The sequence below is a fragment of the Delphinus delphis genome, chromosome 17, assembly GCF_949987515.2.
Source record: "Delphinus delphis chromosome 17, mDelDel1.2, whole genome shotgun sequence".
Taxonomy (NCBI): domain Eukaryota; kingdom Metazoa; phylum Chordata; class Mammalia; order Artiodactyla; family Delphinidae; genus Delphinus; species Delphinus delphis.
The window spans coordinates 34,662,501-34,685,524 of NC_082699.1; positions in this window are offsets into that span (position 1 = coordinate 34,662,501).

A 23,024-nucleotide genomic window follows, 5' to 3' on the forward strand; every position below is an offset into this window, starting at 1 on the left:
CCACTTTTGCCACTTTTATTCAACATAGTTTTGGAAGTCCTAGCCATGGCAATCAGAGAAGAAAACAGAAATAAAATAACTCCAAATTGTAAAAGAAAAAGTAAAACTGTCACTGTTTGCAGATGACATGATGCTACACATAGAAAATCCTAAAGATGCTACCAGAAGATTACTAGAGCTCATCAATGAATTCAGTAAAGTTGCAGGATACAAAAGTAATACACAGAAATCTGTTGCATTTCTATACACTAACAGCAAAAGATCAGAAAGAGAAATTAAAGAAACAATCCCAGTTACCATTGCATCAGAAAGAGTAAAATACCTAGGAACATACATACCTAAGGAGACAAAAGACCTGTACTCTGAAAACTATAAGACGTTGATGAAAGAACTCGAAGACAACACAGATGGAAAGATATGGTTACCATGTTCCTGGATTGGAAGAATCAACATTGTCAAAATGACTATACTACCCAAAGCAATCTACAGATTCAATGCAATCCCTAGCAAATTACCAAAGGCATTTTTTCACAGAACTAGACCAAAAAAATCTTAAAATTTGTACGGAGACGCAAAAAACCTCGGATAGCCAAAGCAATCTTGAGAAAGAAAAATGTAGCTGGAGGAATCAGGCTCCCTGACTTCAGACTATACTACAAAGCACTTTTAGTATTTTGCTCCTGAGAATAGCAGCAAACGCAATATTTGTTCTAAGTGACAGCAGCCCTTGTCACTTCAAACCTTCAGAGGAGATCTGTACAAACACTTGGCATCATGGGTAAAAATATTGCTGGTGATAGCTTTCTTTTCAGTATCTTGGTAAAATGAAGCTTTCCCTTGGATTGTTTGCTTGTGTAGTTTTGGAAACTTTTCCTTTCATTGTGAATAATTGGCTCTAAGTGCCACAGTTCTTTTCTTTAAAACTCTTGCCTTGATTAATACAGCTATTACATTTGATGATTTTATAAGTATCTTTGTTCAAAGGGACTTCCTTAGATTTGGAATCAAAATAATATACTTAGTATACTTCACTGTACATACACCAAACTGCATTTGCCAGAAAAAGATGTGTGTGGGTGTTATTTTAATTAGAATTACAGGATTTGTTGGGAAAAGAGAGAAGGCAATAGGGAGAGAGAAAAAGATGTGGAGCTAAAATGTTTCTTACTAAGCCAATTTTATTTACCCTCAAATATCCTCTGGATGAAATTTTGACATGTTATTGTTAAATCATTCTAGTATCACTCCTGAAGTCTAGGTGGATATTTATTTTTATTCAACTTGACAGCTAGCAAAAGTTCTGTTATAAATGGTGAGGTTTAGACAAGCAGAGACGTGACCAAGGGAATGGGAGGAGGAGTTCCAAGTTCATGACAAATCAAATTGTGAGATAGGAAAAGTTTAAATTTCTTGCCTATTTCTCTTTCTTTAGTTTTTTCCCATTATTTTCCCCACCTTGAGATGCTCAGAGCCTTTCTTCATTACTCCCTCTGCTTATTTGGTTCTCCACCAATATGCCACTTTACCTGGTCCAGTTCAGTTCAATTCAACAAACATATATTGACTGTATTCTGCATGCCAGGAATTGTCCTAGACCCAGGGAATTCAACATTGAATAAAGTACATTCATGCTCCAAAACAGTCTCCACAATTTAGTGTGGCACACACGCTAAAAGTAAAAATATTCAGAATGGGTATATATGATTCGATTGCTATGAACCAAGTTCTACATTGATACTGGGGAGAATAAGAAAGTTTTCTCAAGTTGGAAAGGAGGAAGGAAGGGGAAGAATATACACCAGTTATACGAAGAGTTAATATTTATTGAGCACTTATGTTGCTCAATAAAAATAGTTGCTTTTCTAAGGGTTTTACATATCTTAAATTCATTTCATCCTTGCAACAATCCTATTATTAGTGGGAATATTATTGCCAATTTACTAACATATCCATTGGGTATGGTGAGGTTAAGTTGACAAACACTCAACAACTAATAAGTTGTAAAGACAGTTTTGAACATAGCAGAGCCATCGTGGTCACCACTGTGCTGTTTTCAAAGATAGATTTTTGTTCATCTATCCATAAGTATACATTTATGTATATTAAATAAAAAAATCCATGTTCTTGCATTGTAATAGTTCTAGTGATATGAAGAAAAACTGAAAATGATTTATGCCTGCAAGCATTTCAAAATCTAATGGAATAGACATCTCAGCAAATAGAATGTGACAAATTCCATTTAAGTACTGTAAAATTGTTGATGAAAGGACATATGAGGGACTCCTACCTGAGATAGGAGTCTCGTACAATGAATATTAGTTTTATTAATTTTCGATGCTATACCTACTTCTAAAAATATTTCACTCCAGAAATATTTATTATCTACAGTGAGCCTAACTGGGCTTAGCACTTGCATACAGTAGCGTATTAAAAAGGTATTATCTCTTGTATCAGGAATGTCACATTTCCCAAAATACCCTTTCTTTCAGCCAAACTCTGAGAACTATGAGGGCAGTGGTGAGTTTGAATTGTATTTCCATTCCAGAACCTAGAGTGCAGCTATATTAAGTTTACATTTTTAATGTGTTTCTTTTTGATTATTATGTCATGATTGTTAACAACCTGCACTTTGGACTCAAGCAGACCTGAGTCTGAGATTTAGCTTTACCACTTACTCCATCTTGGGCAAGTTACTTAACTACTGCAAGCATCAGTTTCCCTATGCAATTTTTTTTTTTTTTAATATGGGTGTGTTACAAGGATGCACATATGGGTTAGGAGAGAGCTAAATAAGATAATGTTGCTATTTAAAGCACTTAGCACAGAGCTGGCAATTTTGTAAGGGATAGGAAATTAATGATTTATCTGGTCAGCTGAGCTGTAAAAAACTGAAAGAACTAATAAGGACTTTAGTGTAAGACCAGTCCCTCCTTCACTTGGAAATGGTTAACAAAATATCTGGGTACTCATGGGAGAGTAGAAGGAGATGCGATGTGAAAAGCAGGCAAGACCGGCCACTTCAATTACATGCTAAGGAGTCTGAAATCTCCCTAAGGAGCTTTAGGGATGGGGAAATTATAGATGAATTTTAAGTATGAGGATGACACGATCAGATTTACGTTTTATATTTATTACCCTGTTTGTAGTCGGGTTCGGGTGATGAATTAGAAGTTTGGAAATTTGAAAAGAATAGAACCAGGGAGCCAATTAATAATTGAGATAAAAGATGATGAGAGCTTAAACCAGGACAGTGTGACTGGGAATAGAAACTCCTTCTAAACTTCCCTGTTTTGTATTCCATCTTTGAGAGTACTGATGTATGACTGTTAACTTTTCTGATATTTTATTTGACTCAGTGCTTCTTTTGCTTATGATGCCTTATTATGAGGTCCCCACAAAAGACCATGGGTGTACTAGCATCTTCAATGCCTAAATCCAAGGTTTAATTAATATGAGATTTCAAGCAGCATAGCAAGGACCATGGAGATGATATCTTGGGGAAAGAGAATTTTCCCTATTTTTCTTAGGCTCAAGTAAAGCCCTAAATAATTTTGTTCACAGATATCACAGTTGATATTGACACCTGCTTTCATCCCATAGCCCACATTTTTAAAAAAGCATTGTGACCAAGTATTCTACGTTGTCAAAATAAAGGGAAGTTCTTTTATTAAAACAATGCCAATGTTATCCTAGAGGGTATTAGATATTTTTTCAGGCTTTACTTCTACCAGAGTACTTCAAAGTCAAGCAGGAACTTTTAAAAAATCTTGTTCCAGAAACAAAGATAGGATTTAACCAAAGGCATATTCTGTCAACTCATGACAGCAATGGAAATGGAGGCAGCATGCCAGTAACAGCCTGGAATTATAAGATTGCTAAATCAGGTCCTTCACTGGTGCTGTTTCCCAAAGTGGTATCCAAACGCCCTTTGTCATTAATGAATTCACTGGGGGTGAGATGGTGGGTATAATGGAGAGAAGAGAGTATGGGCAAACAGTGGGAAGGAAGAAAAAAACATTTCCTTTCTATTTCCTCATTAAGTTCTTGTGATGGAGAAGAAATCTGGTAGAAGCTTGAAGGAGCCAGAGGACTTTTATTCCATCTTCTGTCTCTCATATGCTAACTGGTTCACTATTTGTAGGTCATGTAGCTCTTGTTTTCTCAAATGTAAAATTCATTAAACATCCTTTCAACAAATATATAATGAATGCCAACTGTGTGCTTCACTCTTTTCTAACCAAGCATGGGCATGTAACATGTATAAAATGGACAAACCCTCAGGGAGTTTAATTCAAATGGGATAGGCAGATATTAAACAATTAAAATGCAAACATATCATTTGCATTATTCTTTATATATGGTAAATATGTGCTTTATATATTTGTATTATATTTGGTATAGATTAATACATAATCTAATTAATTACAAGAGGTATAAAGCTATTACATAATAAATTATATACTGCATTTAATAATATGTAATGAAATGACAATAATAATGTCTTTCTTCTAAACATCACAAGTGGCATAAGAATTGAAATTTCTAAAGTCCTTTTGAAAAATACAACATACTCTGTAAATGAAAACCACATTTATTCATTCACAAGTTTATAAAGGTAGTGCTAGATTTAATTTCAAGGTTCTCTGTCTCTAATATTTCAGGTCCTGGCTTTAGAAGGGTACTGACTTTTTAGACCCTGATGCTTAGACTCATATCATCAAAAGATCTTGAAGACCACCAATAAAGTTGAGTTTGGAGATGCAGGCTGGTGTTGCCCCTAGTCTGGCAATTCTGGTTGGCATAAACATGTGGTCTTGGGGAACTTTACTGGCTTAACATGCTTTATGGTATTAGACAGTGGCTACCCTAGCAGCTGGTATATTTCTTATAGCACATTCTGCTTCCTGTAATTATTTTATGTCTCCCTGAGGGCTAGAGAGATGCTTGATATATCTTTATGACCTTTCTGCCTAGAATAATGTCTGACCTCTGATAGGTGCTCAGTAAGTGCTGAAACAATGATTGTTTGACTACATGGTAACTGTTGGTATTGGCACTTACTGTAGAACTACTGGAAGTGACTGGGAAGTGTTAATGTACCTGGATGAGCTCCCTGCTATCTGCTGCTTTCAGTGCAGACCTCTTTTTCCTTTTCAAGGTAATTCATGGAGAAAAGAAACAAGGCAAAAAAGTAGTGTGGCACCTCCGGAAGCTGAGTTCTCCCTATCACTTAATTTTTTTCAATTTTTTTCTTGAGAACATCTTGTATCATTCAAAAGGTATGCTTTCTTTTTTCTGAGACAATGAAGTTAATGACAGACATTTATTTTATAGTAGATTGAAAAATTATTTTTATTCTTCATGGGAATATCACTCCATGGCTCCTGAATTCATAGAAAGGTTGACATTATTTTAGCTTATGAAGTATAATCAGGAGGAATTGTCTACTCTAGTTTTTAGGATTTCTGGGTAATGTTATCAAAATGAAAATAGTCTTATTGAGATTGAAAAGTTAACAGACTGTGTTAATAGCAAATTTACTCCCATAGTTTGACGATCTACTTTTTTCTTCTTACTAAGTTTGGATTTCTAGACAAAGCTTATGTTGCTGTAGCTCAGTGTTTTTTTTTGTTTGTTTTTTTTTTCCGGTACGTGGGTCTCTCACTGTTGTGGCCTCTCCCGTTGTGGAGCACAGGCTCCGCATGCTCAGGCTCAGCGACCATGGCTCACGGGCCTAGCCGCTCCACAGCATGTGGGGTCTTCCCGGACCGGGGCACGAACCCGTGTCCCCTGCATGGGCAGGCGGACTCCCAACCACTGTGGCACCAGGGAAGCTCCTGTAGCTCAGTGTTTAATTGTACTTTTGTTTGTAAGGAATTGTTACTATGGGTCATCTATCCGTAAATGTCAATTACTCCAGAATTTGACTTTTGCTGTTTTTGTGCCCTGGGATTGCATAAAATTCAGCTGACATCAGCTGTGCGAACAACAGATAACTGCCTGTCTTCCAAGATGACACATTAATATGAGTAACTAAGATAAGTAAAATTATCTTATCAAATTCCTGGTGAATGCATTCTTTCTCCCCACCCTCTAATCCCATAGGCATCTGAAGAAACAACAAATAGAAATAATATAAATTTAATGGTGATACTGACTGATTTTCCCCCAAAGATGTTTTAGGAAGCAAAATGAAACCTAAAGATTTTTGTAAAATGAGTTCATATGTAATATAGCCTCTAATTTTCCAGTAAATAAAAATAAAGATGGACTGATAGAGCCTCGAAAATGTTGACAGTTGTTTGAGTTCCTGCCAATTTTGGTCAGACCAGTTTTATCTAATTTTGCTGTAGAGGAGTTGGAGTGGAATTGCACGTGGGGGTCATTACTTTCACTTTTATTGGTAGAAGCAGAAGGCAACCAGGAAACAAATGGGAATGATCCAGAGACTGAGGTAATGGGTATTAGTGATCAAAACATAGATGGAATGAACTTGTTGACTTAAATGTAGAAGCAGGATAGTCAGGAGAGCCATAATTCAAACTGCATTTCAAGTACTCTAGATGCTATACTGCCTGAGAATCATTGACAGAAAGGAATTTTGAAATTTGAAGGGAACATCATAAAAAGAATGATTTTCTTTAACAGAAAATTCTGAAATCAAGATCCCTAGAGGATTGATAGATGGTCTTCATGTTGTCCTTGAGCCCTTGACATTATAGGCAAAATTTTGGAGGACTTTTAGATATGCATTTTTTGGAGGGTAGAGAATTTTGTAAAATTCACAGAGGGTCTATGATCCAACAAAATTTATGAACAATGGGTGTAAAGGAAATAGCACCACTCAGCTCTAACACTTATTCTCTGTGTGACCTTGGATAGTCACTTAACTTCTATGAATCTTTGTTTCCAATATGTGTGAAATTGACTCTGTCCTGCTTTCTCCACCAGTGCTATTATGGGGATCAAATGAGATAATGTCTATGAAAATATTAATAGCTAATGCTACTCTACAGAGAGCACTTACTATGTGCCAGGCAGATTTTAGAGAACTCTATCTCATTTAATCTTTATGACAACTCTCTGAAATGAGAATAATCACTTTGTCTATTTTACCTATGAGAAAACTGAGTACAGAGAGATCAAGCAACCTCTTTAAAGTCACACAGCTAGTAAATAATACCACTGGGACTTGAAACTACATAGTCTGATTCCTGAGTTTAAGTTTTTTTACTGAAATACTATAAATGCCTATCTAAAAAGCCTTATAAAACACCATTTAAACATGAACTAGTTTAAACATGAACTAGTTTCTGGTTGATAGAGATATCCTGACGATGAAGAAGTTAAAATTTTCTGTTTTTTTAAGAGGTCATCATTACAGTGAGTGCTTGGAAACACCAGCTTGGGGAACCTTAGGTAGCATTAGAGGAGTTAGAAAATTTAAGCAGAAAGTGTACTAGTTTCACCTGTCCTTAGTCTTACCTGATGCTCTGTATTTAGTAAAGAAAATTGGTCTCAAGCTAAAATATAATTAAAAAATAACTTTAGCCAGGTCAACCTTCATGTGTTTGGTTAAGCTGATTTAGGAAGAGCCTAATGGTCTTCTCCATGTTACAAATGTGTTTGCTTAGTGTGGAGCTTTGGCTGATTTCTGATGGAGGGCGTATGGAGTATGGATGTGACAATGATTCTCTGCTTTCCAAAAAGTGGAACTTGAGGACTGCAATCAGATAGTTAGGGATGGTGTTTGATGAAATATTAAGGAACAATATTTGCTTTAACAAGAATTTATTTTTGCCCATCCTTTTCCTGCTCAAGCAGCATATTCTGTTTCAGGTGTGGACTGCTAGTATTTTTCTTTTTTTAACATCTTTATTGGAGTTTAATTGCTTTACATTGTTGTGTTAGTTTCTGCTGTATAACAAAGTGAATCAGCTATACGTATACATATACCCCCATATCCCCTCCCTCTTGCGTCTCCCTCCCACCCTCCCTATCTCACCCCTCTAGGTGGTCACAAAGCACTGAGCTGATCTCCCTGTGCTGTGAGACTGCTTCCCACTAGCTATCTATTTTACATATGGTAGTGTATATATGTCCATGCCACTCTCTCACTTCATTCCAGCTTACCCTTCCCCCTCCCCATGTCCTCAAGTCCATTCCCAACGTCTACGTCTTTATTCCTCTCCTGCCCCTAGGTTCTTCAGAACCTTTTTTTTTTTTTAGATTCCGTTATATATGTGTTAGCATACGGTATTTGTTTTCTCTTTCTGACTTACTTCACTCTGTATGACAGACTCTAGGTCTATCCACCTCACTACAAATAACTCAGTTTCGTTTCTTTTTATGGTGGAGTATTATTCCATTGTATATATGTGCCACATCTTCTTTATCCATTCATCTGTTGATGGACACTTAGGTTGCTTCCATGTCCTGCCTATTGTAAATAGTGCTGCAATGAACATTGTGGTACATGACTCTTTTTGAATTATGGTTTTCTCAGGGTATATGTCCTGTAGTAGGATTTCTGGGTCATATGGTAGTTCTATTTTTAGTTTTTTAAAGAACCTCCATACTGTTCTCCATAGCAGCTGTATGAATGGACTGCTAGTGTTTTGATGAGATGTAGAACAAGAAGAGTGACAACTTAGGCATTCCAGCCTGATGCCAGAAATCACAGAAAATTGTATAGTTATGGCTGGTAGATACTGTACCTGTCTCTGTTTTTTTAAGTGACCAATCATCCTAGTCTTCTCAGTACTGTCCAGGTTTTAGAACTTTTAGTGCTAGTTAGGTCCTGGGAAAGCCCTCCCTAGAATGTGAAAAGTCCTGGTTTGGGGGGATGAATGAAGAAGAATGGGGAAAAAGTTCAAAATGCACATGTGGCCCAAATAGTAGGGACTGGAAACACCACTGTTTTAGTGTCAAATGAATGTGTCATAAATTATCTGTCTTTTATGGTTTTTATCACTGTTTTTTCTTTCCTCTCTTCCCCGATCACTGATGTTGGTAACCACAATCTGTGGTTCACAACAATGGATGCAGTTAAAGTGTGTAATTAAAGTGCATTGTCATTGTGAGTGTTTTAGTCAGTCTTTGACTTTGTATGTGGATAAATTACTGTGCTTTGCATTGAAATAGTGCTGTTTTAACTTTGGAAATGTTTTTGTTTTTCACAATAACATGAGTGACCATATTTTTAAGAGTTCAGAAAATTAAAATGGGAATGATTATTATAATAACAATTCCAGCACGACCAAGACATCATAAAAAAGTCTAAATGATTATGTATTATTTTAATGATAGATGAAAGGACACATACAACTGGATTAGGAAGACAAATACCAAAAACAAAACAGGTTGCCACTAACCTCAGAATGTCCTTTTGGAGAGCAAAAAAGACAAATTTTTATAACAAGTGTGTGGAGCTGATTCTGTCAGATCTTACCAACATTTATACCTTCTACTATATATCAAGTGATGCCTCAAGTTACAGCAATAAAAAGTATACCTCCTAGCTCTTAGGCATTTTGATTTGAAAAATGGAGTTTTCAAACATCTTGATTTCTCTGAAGATTTTAGTAAAGTCTCAGAAAACATAAAACATAAGATTGTTGATATCTTATCCAAGTACAAAATGTATTTTGTTCATATATTTTCATGCTCCAATGACAGTGAAAATATAAATTTTGGAAAATTCCATTCAGTCTATAAATTTCTTCCCAAAGATAATGAAAAAGACCTTACCAGCTAAATGTCCTGAATATCTCATACACAACATTGCTAAAAATGTGTAAGTTATATTTACCTATGATATTGAAAAACTCATGATAAAAATTTTGGGTCACTTTTCAGTTTCTTCAAAATGTATAGAAGATTTTAATGAGATATTACACTTTACAGAAATTAAAGGAGATAGTTTCCTTAGACAAGTGCCTATGAGATAGACAGCATTGTTGCTGGTCATAGAGAAGATTTAAAAATGCTGGCTTGCTGTAAAATCATATTTTTAAAGTGTGAGACAAGAAGGACTTTCTGTAATTTGGAAATACGTTGAGAATGAAAATGGAGAAAAGGAGAAATTTATATACAGTTTTCCAGAAGTCTTTGGTAATTTTTAAAGAGTCCATAAGGAACCTAGAAAAAGATGAACTAACTACACTTCAGTTGTTTTATGTTATGTGTGGGTGGCAACAAATACTCATACAGCAAAAAAAAAAAAAAAGAAACATTTTTGAGGAAAAAAAATGGCTTCAAAACAAAAAAGTCACTAGAACAGGGAAGCCAACTAGAAAAGGACTTCCTCAATTTCCTTTTTAAAACTAACTTGTTTGGAATCCAACTTCAGTTTATCAAGTACCTATAACTTTTGTCCTAAGAAAGAAAACTATAATGTATAATTACATCTAATGTGCTTTGAAGAGTTTAAAAATGATGGACATTTTAGACATGGTTAATCATTATAATGAATTTATAGATGCAAAGGATCTGATTGACTAACAACTGGTCTACCAAGATAAGCCAGCAGATACAAAGTGGATGGGAATTTTTGGAGAGTTGGAATTGAATTCCTACAAATCTAAAATCTCACTGTGTAAAACAAGTGAATGAATATAAAAAAAACAGAAACAAACTCACAGATACCGAAAACAAACTAGTGATTACCAGGGTGGAGTGGGACAAGAAAGATGAAAGTGATTAAGAGGTACAAACTGCTATATGACCACATAGAGGGGTGGGATAGGGAGGGTGGGAGGGAAGGAGATGCAAGAGGGAAGAGATATGGGAACATTATGTATATGTATAACTGATTCACTTTATTGTAAAGCAGAAACGAACACACCATTGTAAAGCAATTATACTCCAATAAAGATGTTAAAAAAAAAAGAAATCAACAGTTTTCAAATACCACCAATTTATTTAGCCATTTCTTCTGGTATCACTATCCTTATTTCCAAATAACATGGCTTTATATTGCTGTATCCTTTTTAGTTCTAGAAATTATTTTTTGATTTCCTTCTATGATAAATATGGATTTACCTTTTATAGAACTTTCCTGTCACACCCCTATTCCCTCAATCTATCTTCTGAAAAGTTTTAGCCCTATATTAATGTTCATTGTTTATATATTATGTAAATTGTAGTCATGATGATTAAATCAATATTCAGTGAAAAAAAAGATACAAGGATATCATGTACAGTGTAGGGAATATAGCCAATGTTTTACAATAACTTTATATGGAGTATAAAGATATTGAATCACTATGTTGTGCACCTGAAACTAAAATAATTTGTAAGTCAGCTATACTTCAACAAACAAACAAAAAATAAAACACTGTTGCTAGGAAGTAAAATCCTAAGTATTCCATGACCCAACACTTGTGTTGCAGGGATATTTAACTTGTTACTATTGTATTGTACTGAGACCAAGAATCAGTATATGTGTACTTGAAGAGTAGAGCCACAAGTCAAAGTAAACATGTTTATGTTTGATTGTATTCAGTTTTGCCACTACATAAAAATGAAGGCTGTTCTAAAGACTGCAGTCAGTTCAGAGAAGCATTAATGAAAAAGAAAATGGAAAGAGCAAAATATCCTAGGACAGAAAGAATCAATATCCTTTTTTCATTAAATATAGGCAATTTATATATTTAGTTTTATTATATTTATACTGTCCTTTAAAGTCTTTAATTTATATATCTTCTGGGTACACAATAAAATAATCTGCAAAATTTAAATACCTAATAAAGTTTAAAAAGGTTAAAATTGCTCTTCAGAAGATGGAAATATAAAATACTATTAATTTTTACACCTATATATTTATTTAATTTTTCCTACTTTTAATTACTACTAGTTGTGTATTGCCTATTAATTATTTCTATTGTTGTTTGTTAATTTAATTTTTAAGAGGGAAAGATGGACTTTTTATTTAATTTTTTTCTTATAGTTGATTTACAACATTATATTAGTTTCAGGTGTGCAGCATAGTGACTGAATACTTTTATATATGATACTCCATATAATATATTGGCTACATTCCCTGTGCTGCACAGCATATCCTTGTATCATATTGATTTTAATCCCCTATCCCTATCTTGCACCTCCCCTTCCCTCTCCCACTTGTAAGCATGAGTTTCTTCTCTATATCTGCGAGTCTGTTTCTGTCTTGTTATATTCATTCATTTGTTTTATATTCCACATATAAGTGAAAACAGAGTATTTGTCTTTCTCTGTCTGACTTACTAAACTAAGCATAATGTCCCTTTAGATCCCTCCACATTGCTGCTAATGGCAGAATTTCATTCTTATTTATGGCTATATAATATTCCATTGTGTATATATACCACATAGTCTTTATCCATTCATCTGTTGATGAACACTTGGGTTGCTTCCATATCTTGGCTAATATAAACAGTGCTACTATGAACATTGGCATCGGGGTGTAAGTACCTTTTTGAATTGATGTTTTAATTTTTTCTGGATATATACCCAGGAGTGGAACTGCTGGATCATATGGTAGTTCTATTTAAACTTTTTTGAGCAATCTACATACTGTTTTCCATAGTGGCTGCACCAGTGTACATCTCCATTAAAAGTATACAAGTGTTCTGTTTTCTCCACATACATGCCAACATTTGTTATTTGTAGACTTTTTGATGATAGCCATTCTGGCAGGTATGAGTGCTATCTCCTTGTTGTTTTAATTTGTGTTTTTCTAATAATTAGTGATGTTCAGCATCTTTTCATGTGACTGTTAGCCATCAGTATGTCTTCTTTGAAAAAATGTTTATTCAGGTCTCCTGCCCATTTTTTGGTTGGTCTGTCTGTTTTTCTGATATTGAGTTGTAGTTGCTCTTTGTATATTTTTTATATTTACCTCTTATTGGTCATGTCATTTAAAAATATTTCCTCCCATTCAGTAGGTTTTCGCCTTCTTGTTCATGGTTTCTTTTGTTTTCAAAAAGCTTTTAAGTTTAATTAGATCTATTTGATTAATTTTTGCTTTTGTTTCTTTTGCCTGAGGAGGCAGATCCAAGTAATATTGCTACAACTTATGTCAAAGAGTGTTCTGACTATGTTCTCTTCTAGGAGTTTCATGGTTTCTGGTCTTACTTTTAGGTCTTTAATCCATTTTGAGTTTGTTTTTGTATATAGAGTATGGAAATGTTCTAATCTCATTGTTTTACATATAGCCATCCAGTTTTCCCAGCAATACTTCTTGAAGAGACTGTCTTTTCTTCACTGTATTTTCTTTCCTCCTTTATGGAAGATTTACTGACTATGGGTGCGTGGGTTTATTTCTGGACTCTCTTTTATCTTCTACTGATGTATGTGTCTGTTTTTGTGCCAATACCATGCTGTTTTGATTAATTTAGGTTTGTAATATAGTCCGAAGTCTGGAAAGGTGATATTTTCAGCTTTGTCCTTTTTTTTCAAGATTGCTTTGGCAATTTGGTTTTTGGCAATTTGTGATTCCATATGAATTTTAGGATAACTTTTTCTAGTTATGTGAAAAATGTCATGGGAATTTTGATAGGAATTATATTAAATCTATATATTTCTTGGAGTAGTATGGCCATGGTAACAATATTAATTCTTCCAATCCATGAACACCTGATGTCTTTTGACTTCTTTGTATCATCTTTAATTTCCTTCATCAATGTTTTATATTTTTCAGAGTACAGGTCTTTCACCTCCTTGGTTAAGATTATTCCTAGGTATTTTATTCTTTTTGATGCATTATTAAAGAGATTGCTTTCTTGCTTTCTCTTTCTGAGAGTTAATTATTAGTGTATAGAAAAGCAAAAGATTTATGTATATTAATCTTTTACCCTTCAGTTTTACTGAATTTATTTATTAGTTCTAATAGTGTTTTAGTGGAGACTTTAGATTTTTTTTTGTATTAGTATCATGTGATCTGCAAATAGTGACAGTTTTACTTTTTCCCTTCTAATTTGGATACCTTTTATTTATTTTTCTTTTCTGATTGCTGTGGATAAGACTATATTAAATAGAAGTGGTGAGAGTGGTCATCTTTGTCTTGTTCCATATTTTAGAGGAAAAGCTTTCAGCTGTGAGTTTGTCATAAATGGTCTGGTTTGAGATATATTCCCTCTATACCAACTTTGATGAGAGTTTTTGTCATGAATAAATGTTAAATTTTGTTAAATGCTTTTTCTGTGTCTATTGAGGTAATCATGTGATTTTTATCCTTTGTTTTGTTAATTTAGTGTATCCCATTGTTTGATTTGTGGATATTGAATCCTGCTTGCATCACTGAAATAATGCATTGATAATAAATAATTAATAATAATTGATCATGGTATATTATCCTTTTAATATATTGTTGAGTTCAGTTTGCTAATATTTTGGGGGGATTTTTGCATCTGTATTCATAAGAGATACTGGTCTGTAATTTTTCTTTATTTTGATAGTGTCTTTTTCTGGTTTTATTACCAAGGTATTTGGGGGTATTCCCTCATCTTCAATTTTTTGGAATAGTTTGAGAAGGATAGGTGTTAGCTCTTCTTTATATGTTTGGAAGAATTCCCCTGTGAAGCCTTTCAGTCCTAGACTTTTGTTTGCTGGGAGTTTTTATGCTTACTGACTCAATTTCGCTACTAGTGATCAGTGTTCAGATTGTCTATTTCTTCCTGATTCAGTCTTACAAGATTATATGTTTCTAGGAATTTATCCATTCCTTCTAGGTTGTCCAATTTGTTTATATATTCTCATGAATTTTTGTATATCTGTGATATCAGTTGTAATTTCTGCTCTTTCATTTCTTATTTTGTTATTTGGGTCCTCTCTCTTTTTTTCTTAATAGGCCTGCATAAAAGCTTATCAATTTTACTTATCTTTTCAAAAAACCAGCTCTTGGTTTCATTGATCTTTTCTATTGGTTTTTGGTTACTATTTTATTGATTTAATCTCTGATCATTACTACTTTCTTCCTTCTGCTGACTTTGGGCTTTGTTCTTTTTCCTAATTCCTTTAGATGGTATGTTATATTGTTTATTTGAGATTTTTCTTGTTTCTTGAAGTAACCTTTTATTGCTATAAACTTCCCTCTTAGAACTGCTTCTCTTTAAATTTTATTTATTTATTTATTTATTTATGGCTGAGTTGGGTCTTTTTGCTTTCTCTAGTTGCGGTGAGTGGGGGCTACTCTTTGTTGTGGTGCATGGGCTTCTCATTGCAGTGACTTCTCTTGTTGTGGAGCACAGGCTCTAGTTGTGTGGTCTTCAGTACTTGTGGCTCATGGGCTTTGTTGCTCCGTGGCATGTGGGATCTTCCCAGACCAGGGCTTGAACTCGTGTCCCCTGCATTGGGGACCAGGGCTTGAACCCGTGTCCCCCTCATTTTGTGTGTTGTTTTTTTTTTTTTAAATCACATCCTCTCTTTCTTAAAAAATTTTATTTAATTAATTAATTTATTTTTGGCTGTGTTGGGTCTTCATTTTGGTGTGAGGGCTTTCTCTAGTTGTGGCAAGCGGGGGCCACTCTTCATCACAGTGTGTGGGCCTCTCACTATCGCAGCCTCTCTTGTTGCAGAGCACAGGCTCCAGATGCACAAGCTCAGTAGTTGTGGCTCATGGGTCTAGTTGCTCCACAGCATGTGGGATCTTCCCAGACCAGGGCTCGAACCCATATCCCCTGCATTAGCAGGCAGATTCTCAACCACTGCACCACCAGGGAAGCCCTTGTTTTGTGTTTTTGATGTCACATTTTATATCTTCATGTCTATACCTTAACTGTTTATTGTAGTTATAGTTAATTTTACAACTGAAGTCTTCTAATCTTTAAACTAACTTATTTAAGTGATTGATCTACAGTCTTTGCTATGAGTTTACTTTTACTTAGTGGGATTTTTCCTTTCCTATAAATTCTTACTTCTTGTTGTAGTTTTTCCTTTTTCACTTAGAGAAGTCCCTTTACACTTCTTGTCAGGTTGGTTTAGTATTGATTAAGTCTTTTAGTTTTTGCTTGCCTTCCCCTTGTTTTGAGGCAGGGTTTGGTCAGAGTTGGCTCTGTGCTATGTGCGCACTCTCTTCTTGCAACAGCAGTCTTTTCCCTAATGGAGAACTGTACTGGAACAAGAGGGGCTGCAGCAGGCTTATGGAACATGCTGGGATGCACACCACTGGGGTGGTCATAGGAAATTGGCTAGAGCCTTGAGGAGTTTTCAGTCAGCTTCCTTTGCTTTGTTCATGTACACATGCTCTTCATGAGCAGAGTCTTGGTTTCTTATATCCATCTGGTAAGTCCTGCTGGTTTTCAAACCAGCTAAGGAGACTCATCTTCCCAGAGTTGGACCACCAGTTTGGGGTGCCCAATATTTGCTCAAACCCTCACTCCCTAGGGAGGATCCCCAAGCCTGTGATATTCTCCCCTTCTTCTGTATCCATTGCTAGGGGTGAAGGCCCCAACACAATCATTTCTCCTCCTTTCTCACCTGATTCTGTGTGGATCTTTGTTTACAGTCTTGTTGTAGAAGAGCCTTACTGCCAGTCTCCAATTTGTTTTCAGTGGGAGTTACTCCACATGTATTTTTGATGTGTTTGTTGGGGGGTGAGGTCAGTGTCCTCCTGCTCTGCCATTTTGATCTCCCTCCCTATTGTTATTTGTTTAAATCTAACATTTACATAACAGAAAAGTAAATGGTGCAGAATAATCTATAATTTATGTAAACATATATTTCTCATATTTTAAAGTTAAGGTAATGACACATGTATAGTTTTTTTTAATATGTTGTATTATTACGGTGTTTGGTTTGATATGACTGTGTCCCAGACTGGCTTCCTAAAATGGTGCTAACAATAAACTCATACATATATGGTCAACTAATATTTTACAAGGGGGCTAAATATACACAATGGGGAAATGCTAGTCTCTTCAATAAATGGTGTTTGGAAAACTGGATATTTGCATGCAAAAGAATGAAACTGTACCCTTACATCACTCAGAAAAGTTAACTTGAAATGGATTAAGTAATTAAATGTAAGACCTGAGCCCATAAAACTCCTAGAAGAAAACATAGGGAGAAGTCTCCTTGACATTGATCTTGGCAATGATTTTTTGGGGTGTGACACCAAAAGCACAAGCAACAAAAGCAAAAATAAACAAGTGAGACTACATGAAACTAAAAAGCTTCTGCATAGCCAAAGAAACAATCAATAAAATGAAAGGCAATCTATGGAATGGGGGAGACATTTGCAAATCATATATCTGATAAGGAGTTAGTATCCAAAATACGTAAAAAACTCATACAACTCAAAAGCAAAGCAAAACAAAACAAACAAACAAAAACAATGCACAAATAGACATTTTTTCCTGAAAAGATGTGCAAATGGACAACAGGTACTTAAAAAGGTACTCAACATTAATAATCATCAGGGAAATGTAAATCAAAATCATAATGAGATATCACTTCCTATCTGTTAGGTTAACTATTATTAAAAAAGAAAAGTGGTAAGTGTTACTGAGAATGTGGAGAGAAAGAATCCTTGTGCAATGTTGGTGGAAAGGTAAATTGGTTCAGGTACTGTGGAAAACAGTATGGAAGTCCCTCATTGTTGAATGACTACCAAGATAAAGATAATTAACACATCCATCACCTCACATAGTTAACTTTTTTTGGGTGGTGAGAATGCTTAACATCTTAATTTAATAAATACTGAATTATTTTGGGGCAAGGACAATATCTTATTTATCTTTGAACCTCAAAAACTGACTAATACTACTTGAACAGAATAAATACTCATGTTAAATACTTTTTCAAAAAATAATTGGGTTATGAAATTGATCCAAGTATAAAAGTATAATGAAAAAACATATTAAGGCTTATACTTCAAGTTTGGAGGTAGCACAGTGTCAAAGTTTGAAATAAAATTCTATTAGAGCCTGATATTAATTTTTTGGTAAATCAATTAAAATATATACATATATGTATATACATATATGTGCATGACACACATACATTCATATTGGGAAATTTTATACATTACTATATTTTAACTGATTATCAGTCCCATTCAGTTCTTCCTGTTTAAAACCACTTATGCCATCACACGATATTCAATCCATTTGCTATACAAGATTGATCTACAGTGTTTTGAGTACAGTACCTGGAAATTCTTTATCAGGAATTTGTGCTACTAAAGCTTGATATGGAGCAAATTATCCTTGATTTCTCTCTTTCTGACTTTTAAATGTAGACTTCTTTTACAATGCTGGTGGTCATCTGGAAGGGTATTTAAAACTTCAGATCACCTAAACACTCCTTTTAAACAGTCCCAGGTGGTTCCTTCAACTACCATCTTAATGTTGATACCCAGTCTAGACCTCTCTTCAAGTTCCCTGAGTCTTATTTATCACTGCCTAAGGGATACAAGATTTCTCCACTTGTTGTCTCAGAAGAACCTCAAATTCAGCACAAATAAAACTAAACTTATTACCATTACTCCTTGAGAGATATTATCTAGCTGTAATCAGCATCCATTTCTATTCTCTTCCTACGTTCCAACACTTTCCCCCCTTCATATGGTATTAGAGTGGCTAATAGTCTAAACACTATATTTTAGAGATTCCTTTGTGGCTAGGGTCCTGGATGTGATTTAGGTTCTGCCAATGAAATGCACTCATGAACTATTAGGAAGGTGGAGGTCATTCTTTTCTACAGTGTTAATGACAGAAAAGCATCTCCATCAGATGAGTGCTGGCACTCGGAGTCTACTATCCCACATGTGATGTTGGCAGCAGTGTCCTTACCTTGAGGTGGAAGCAGCAGTTACTCATCTTTGAATTCTGTTTCCTGCACCAAATGCTGACTGACACACACCTGAAATGGCTTCTCACTGTGCAGGTTCTGTCTTAGAGAATGTCACCACCATCCAGACAACTACCTAACCCAGTCAGTATGCAGATGGGTCCCAGATCTAATTTTCTACCTTTGAACTTTTCTGTTTCCATATCTTCATTGGACATATTGACTTATCTGACCCAGAGCCACCCCAAAACTGACACTTCTAAAATAACCTTTCAAAACTCAGTTTAAGACAATGATACTGTTATTAACAGGGATAAACAATGTTATCAGTTGGATTGTCCTATATATTAACTGTAGTACTACATGTCTTCAAGGCACTCAGGCTTGAAATGCTAGACTCATTTTTCACTTTTCATCTTTCTTCTCTCATTTTCAATTATTCTCTGTTCAGGAACTTATCATTTTCACTGGATTATTCTTTCCTCGAAATTCATCCTATTTGTGTGACCACACTGATCTTAAAACTCTATATTGTGTAATTCTCTTTTCTTCACAAACCTTCAGCGATTTCCTATTGACTATTTATTTAATAAACTTGGAACAGTTTAGCCTGGCATTTAAACTTTTCCAGGATCTTTTTACTTGAATTTATGTCTTTTTGTTGAGATAGGATGGGATAGGTAATGTGGTGGTAATAGGCAGCTCCTAAATCTCAGTGACTTAAAACAACAAATGCATGCTATATATCCCTACAGCTCAGCCATTCCTCTGATTCACACTGTCCTTATTCTGAGGCCCAGACTGATAGAGCAACCACTTTCTGAAACACTGTTAGTCATTGCGGCTGTAGGAAAAGGAGCTCTAGTTAATCTTGGACTAGAGTTAAATGTGTTGGGCAGAAGTAGCCACATGGTCAATCCTATCATTTTCCCATTCTCTTTTAAAGGTAGAGACAGAAATACAGCTACTTCACTCTTCTACTCATTGTTTTCTTTAAACATTTTAGGGTAAAGAAAAAAAGATGAGAAATGTTGTACATTTGAACAGAATGAGTTCCATAAAATAGAAAAATTAGCAGAAGTGAACCAGACAGGCAGAACATTTAGGAGTCTACAAACTATTGCTTATCTATCTTTTTGTAACTTAACAAAGTTGTTAAGTAGCTCATTGATCTTCAAAAGACAATAAATTTTGCATACTCTGAAGCCATCTTATCTTTATGCCAACAAATTTTGTATTGTGCGGAACTGAATACTTCAGGAATCACTTGTTATGAAGGGGAAAACCTCAGCATCAGTTTTATGATACTGACTTGTAATTAAATCACCTTGCAAGAGGAAAGAAATTGATAGCCTTACTTTTTTTCATTTGATAAATTTTAATTGATTTCTTAAGTATCAGATAAAAGGAGTATTAATAATATTTAAGCAAGATAAAAAGAATAGTAGTAAAATAAATATCCTGGAAATTTTATAGAAGCATTAGCCAGACAATACCTTTTCTCAGTTCTAAGGGTTTTAAACATACGTTGTTGATTTAGGGATACGGATTCATCCTTCAGAGTTCCTCTTCCTCATTCTTCCCATAAGCTCATATCACCATCTACGGTTCTTATATCCACTTGCCGTCTCTTCTCCTTTAAGCCCTTCTATTTTTCTTAATTCCTTAGGTAGCTCTTTCACACTCATTCAGGTTCCCTTTTTCTTGGTAACTTTACAGTCCAAATTTCAAAAGCCTGAACCTTTACATGAATTGAAGTCAGAGACTTAAGAAATTTATCCTGCTGCTGTTTCCTCATACTTACATCATCCCTACAACTTCAAAAGAGGAGTAAGTTTGGGTAGTTAATAGATAATTTTAAAAGATGTCTGTTATTCAGAACCTATAAAATATAATGGTCACTGTTAGAGGTCTAAATATTGTACAAACATTTTTGGTTAGTTTATAAATGACAGTAGCAGAAAAAGAAATCAATATTTTGATCTCAAAGCCAATCTAGTTTGATTCTGAGTTCTACTACTTACAAAGGTGTATTGGTAGATTTCTTAATTTCTTTGAACCTCAATTTTTTAAATCTGTAAAACGAAGTTAATAATGTCTATCTCATAGTGTTGTTTTCTTGAGAATTCAATAAGATAATTTGTGGAATGCACATATTAGGTTTTTGGACCTGGAACATCTAAAATGAATTTATTTGTAGAACTTAAAAAATAAGTGTAATCAGGTAATTTATTCATAATTCTTAACCATTTTCAGTATATACTCATTCAAATCCTGATTTTTAAATTCAGGCTAAAATTTACTATATTTTCTGAGCTTGGCAGTAGATGGAGAGGTTGTTTACCATAGTGCTTATGAACATAAAATTTGGAGGAAACTGCATATGTTTTAATGCCTATTTCTGCATTTGTAGATTTGTGACCTTGAGAAAGTTGCTTAAGCTCTGTATGCCTTGGTTTCCTCATCTGAAAAATAATGATAGATAGTTCTTACTTAATAGATATGCTTTGAAGGTTAAGTGTATTAATTTTTCTAAAGGGCTTTTAATCCTTGAGGAGGTTGTGTTGGGGGGAAAAGATATATCCAAGGAAGAGCCAATGTTAGGTTGATTTGATGTCAAAAGTACCTTTAAAATTGTTTTCAAACTTAGTGATTCTCTCATGTTCTCTCCTTTCGCTTTTCTCCATTCAGGTCTGAGCTTAAATATAATTTTCTTCCACAAACTGCTTGGATATCACAGAGGAAGTTAGGTGATAACAGCATCTTTGTGGACTCTCTTCCCCTCAAATTCATAAGGCCCATGAAGGCAAGGATTAGACTGTCTTATTCACCAATGAAACAGCTCCTAGCAGTGTGCCTGGAAATGTCTGTTGGAGAACGCATTCCCTGTCTAATTCCTCACATTCCTCTTACTCAGTAGCACATGGACTATTCATTGGGAGGCTAATAGATGTAAATAAAAGAGAGTTTTGGGTTTCTTTTCTGGCCTTCTCATTTTCCAGGAAGACCTTAAATTCCTTCTGAAGCCCTGCAGATTTCTCCTTGCCACAGACAGGTAAAGAAATTACAATCCCAAAGGATGAATGAATTCCCGCAGGGGTTTCTTACCAGCAAAAGAAGTAATTTTTTCCACTCTGGAAGGAGAAAGGAATCTTTTTCTGACAAGGAAACTTAAAGTTTGCTACACCTTCTTTGAGATTTGAAGACAATTTAAATACAATCTCTTTTCAATTGAGGTTACCCCTGACAACGAGCTCCCACAGCTGAATCAGACTTATGCTTTCTGATAGAGTGTCTTTCTGAAGAATTGGAATTCCTTCAGAAGGATATTAAATCAGAATTTCAGATGCTTGTTAGATACACAGTGTTTTCCTCACAGAATTCAAATGGCCTGATTATTTGTAGATATTGTTGGCTTCTCATTCAGCAATGCTGATCAGCAGGAACTTTTCTCAAATTCTTTCCTGTCAGTGAGGGAGGATCCTTGGCAAGGGAAGTGAAATAACACTGATGGCATTCAGATAATATGCAAATTAAGCATTCTTACATACTTTCAATTATTTATCATCACTGAATAAGTCAGCATCAAATAAGACTTCATGTAAATATGGTCAAGTAAGACTTCATCATAATCATGAAGTATCTATAGAGTAAAAGATAACAGAAATAGAAAAAAGTCCTTGATTGTCTTGATCATTAAATATACAAAAGAGAATTATACTTGACCATAGCCATACAAGTATATTCCTTTTCAATAATGCTAAAATGCCCAAGAAAAGATAAACCCGCAGAAAGATTCTTGTTAATTCACATAGAAGAGCAGAGGAAGGCATCTGCAAAGGACCCTATATGCAGTTTCTGCCTGTGAAATTTGGAAATAAAACATCAAATATTTAACAACATTCAGATTCATCTAACAGGTCTAAATTTGGCAACCTCTTATTAAGGTCAATACAATACTTACTGGTCATGATAAGCCAATTTTTAAGACATAATTAAAAATTCTATAACAAAGTCTGAATGTTATTTGGGATTTGTGGAGCCACCCTAAAGTTAAGAATTCTACTTTATCTATGAAAAATACAAGGTGAGTATCAGCAATGTGAAATGTCAATTTTATTTGTCCTTAATTCTTTTCTGTAAGGATGGTGTCAATTATTTTTGTTCTCCCATTTATGTGGTATCAGATAGTCAGTCAATGGCATTTAATGAGTATCTGCTATGTTCTCTAGGGAGGCATAAGAGAAAACAGC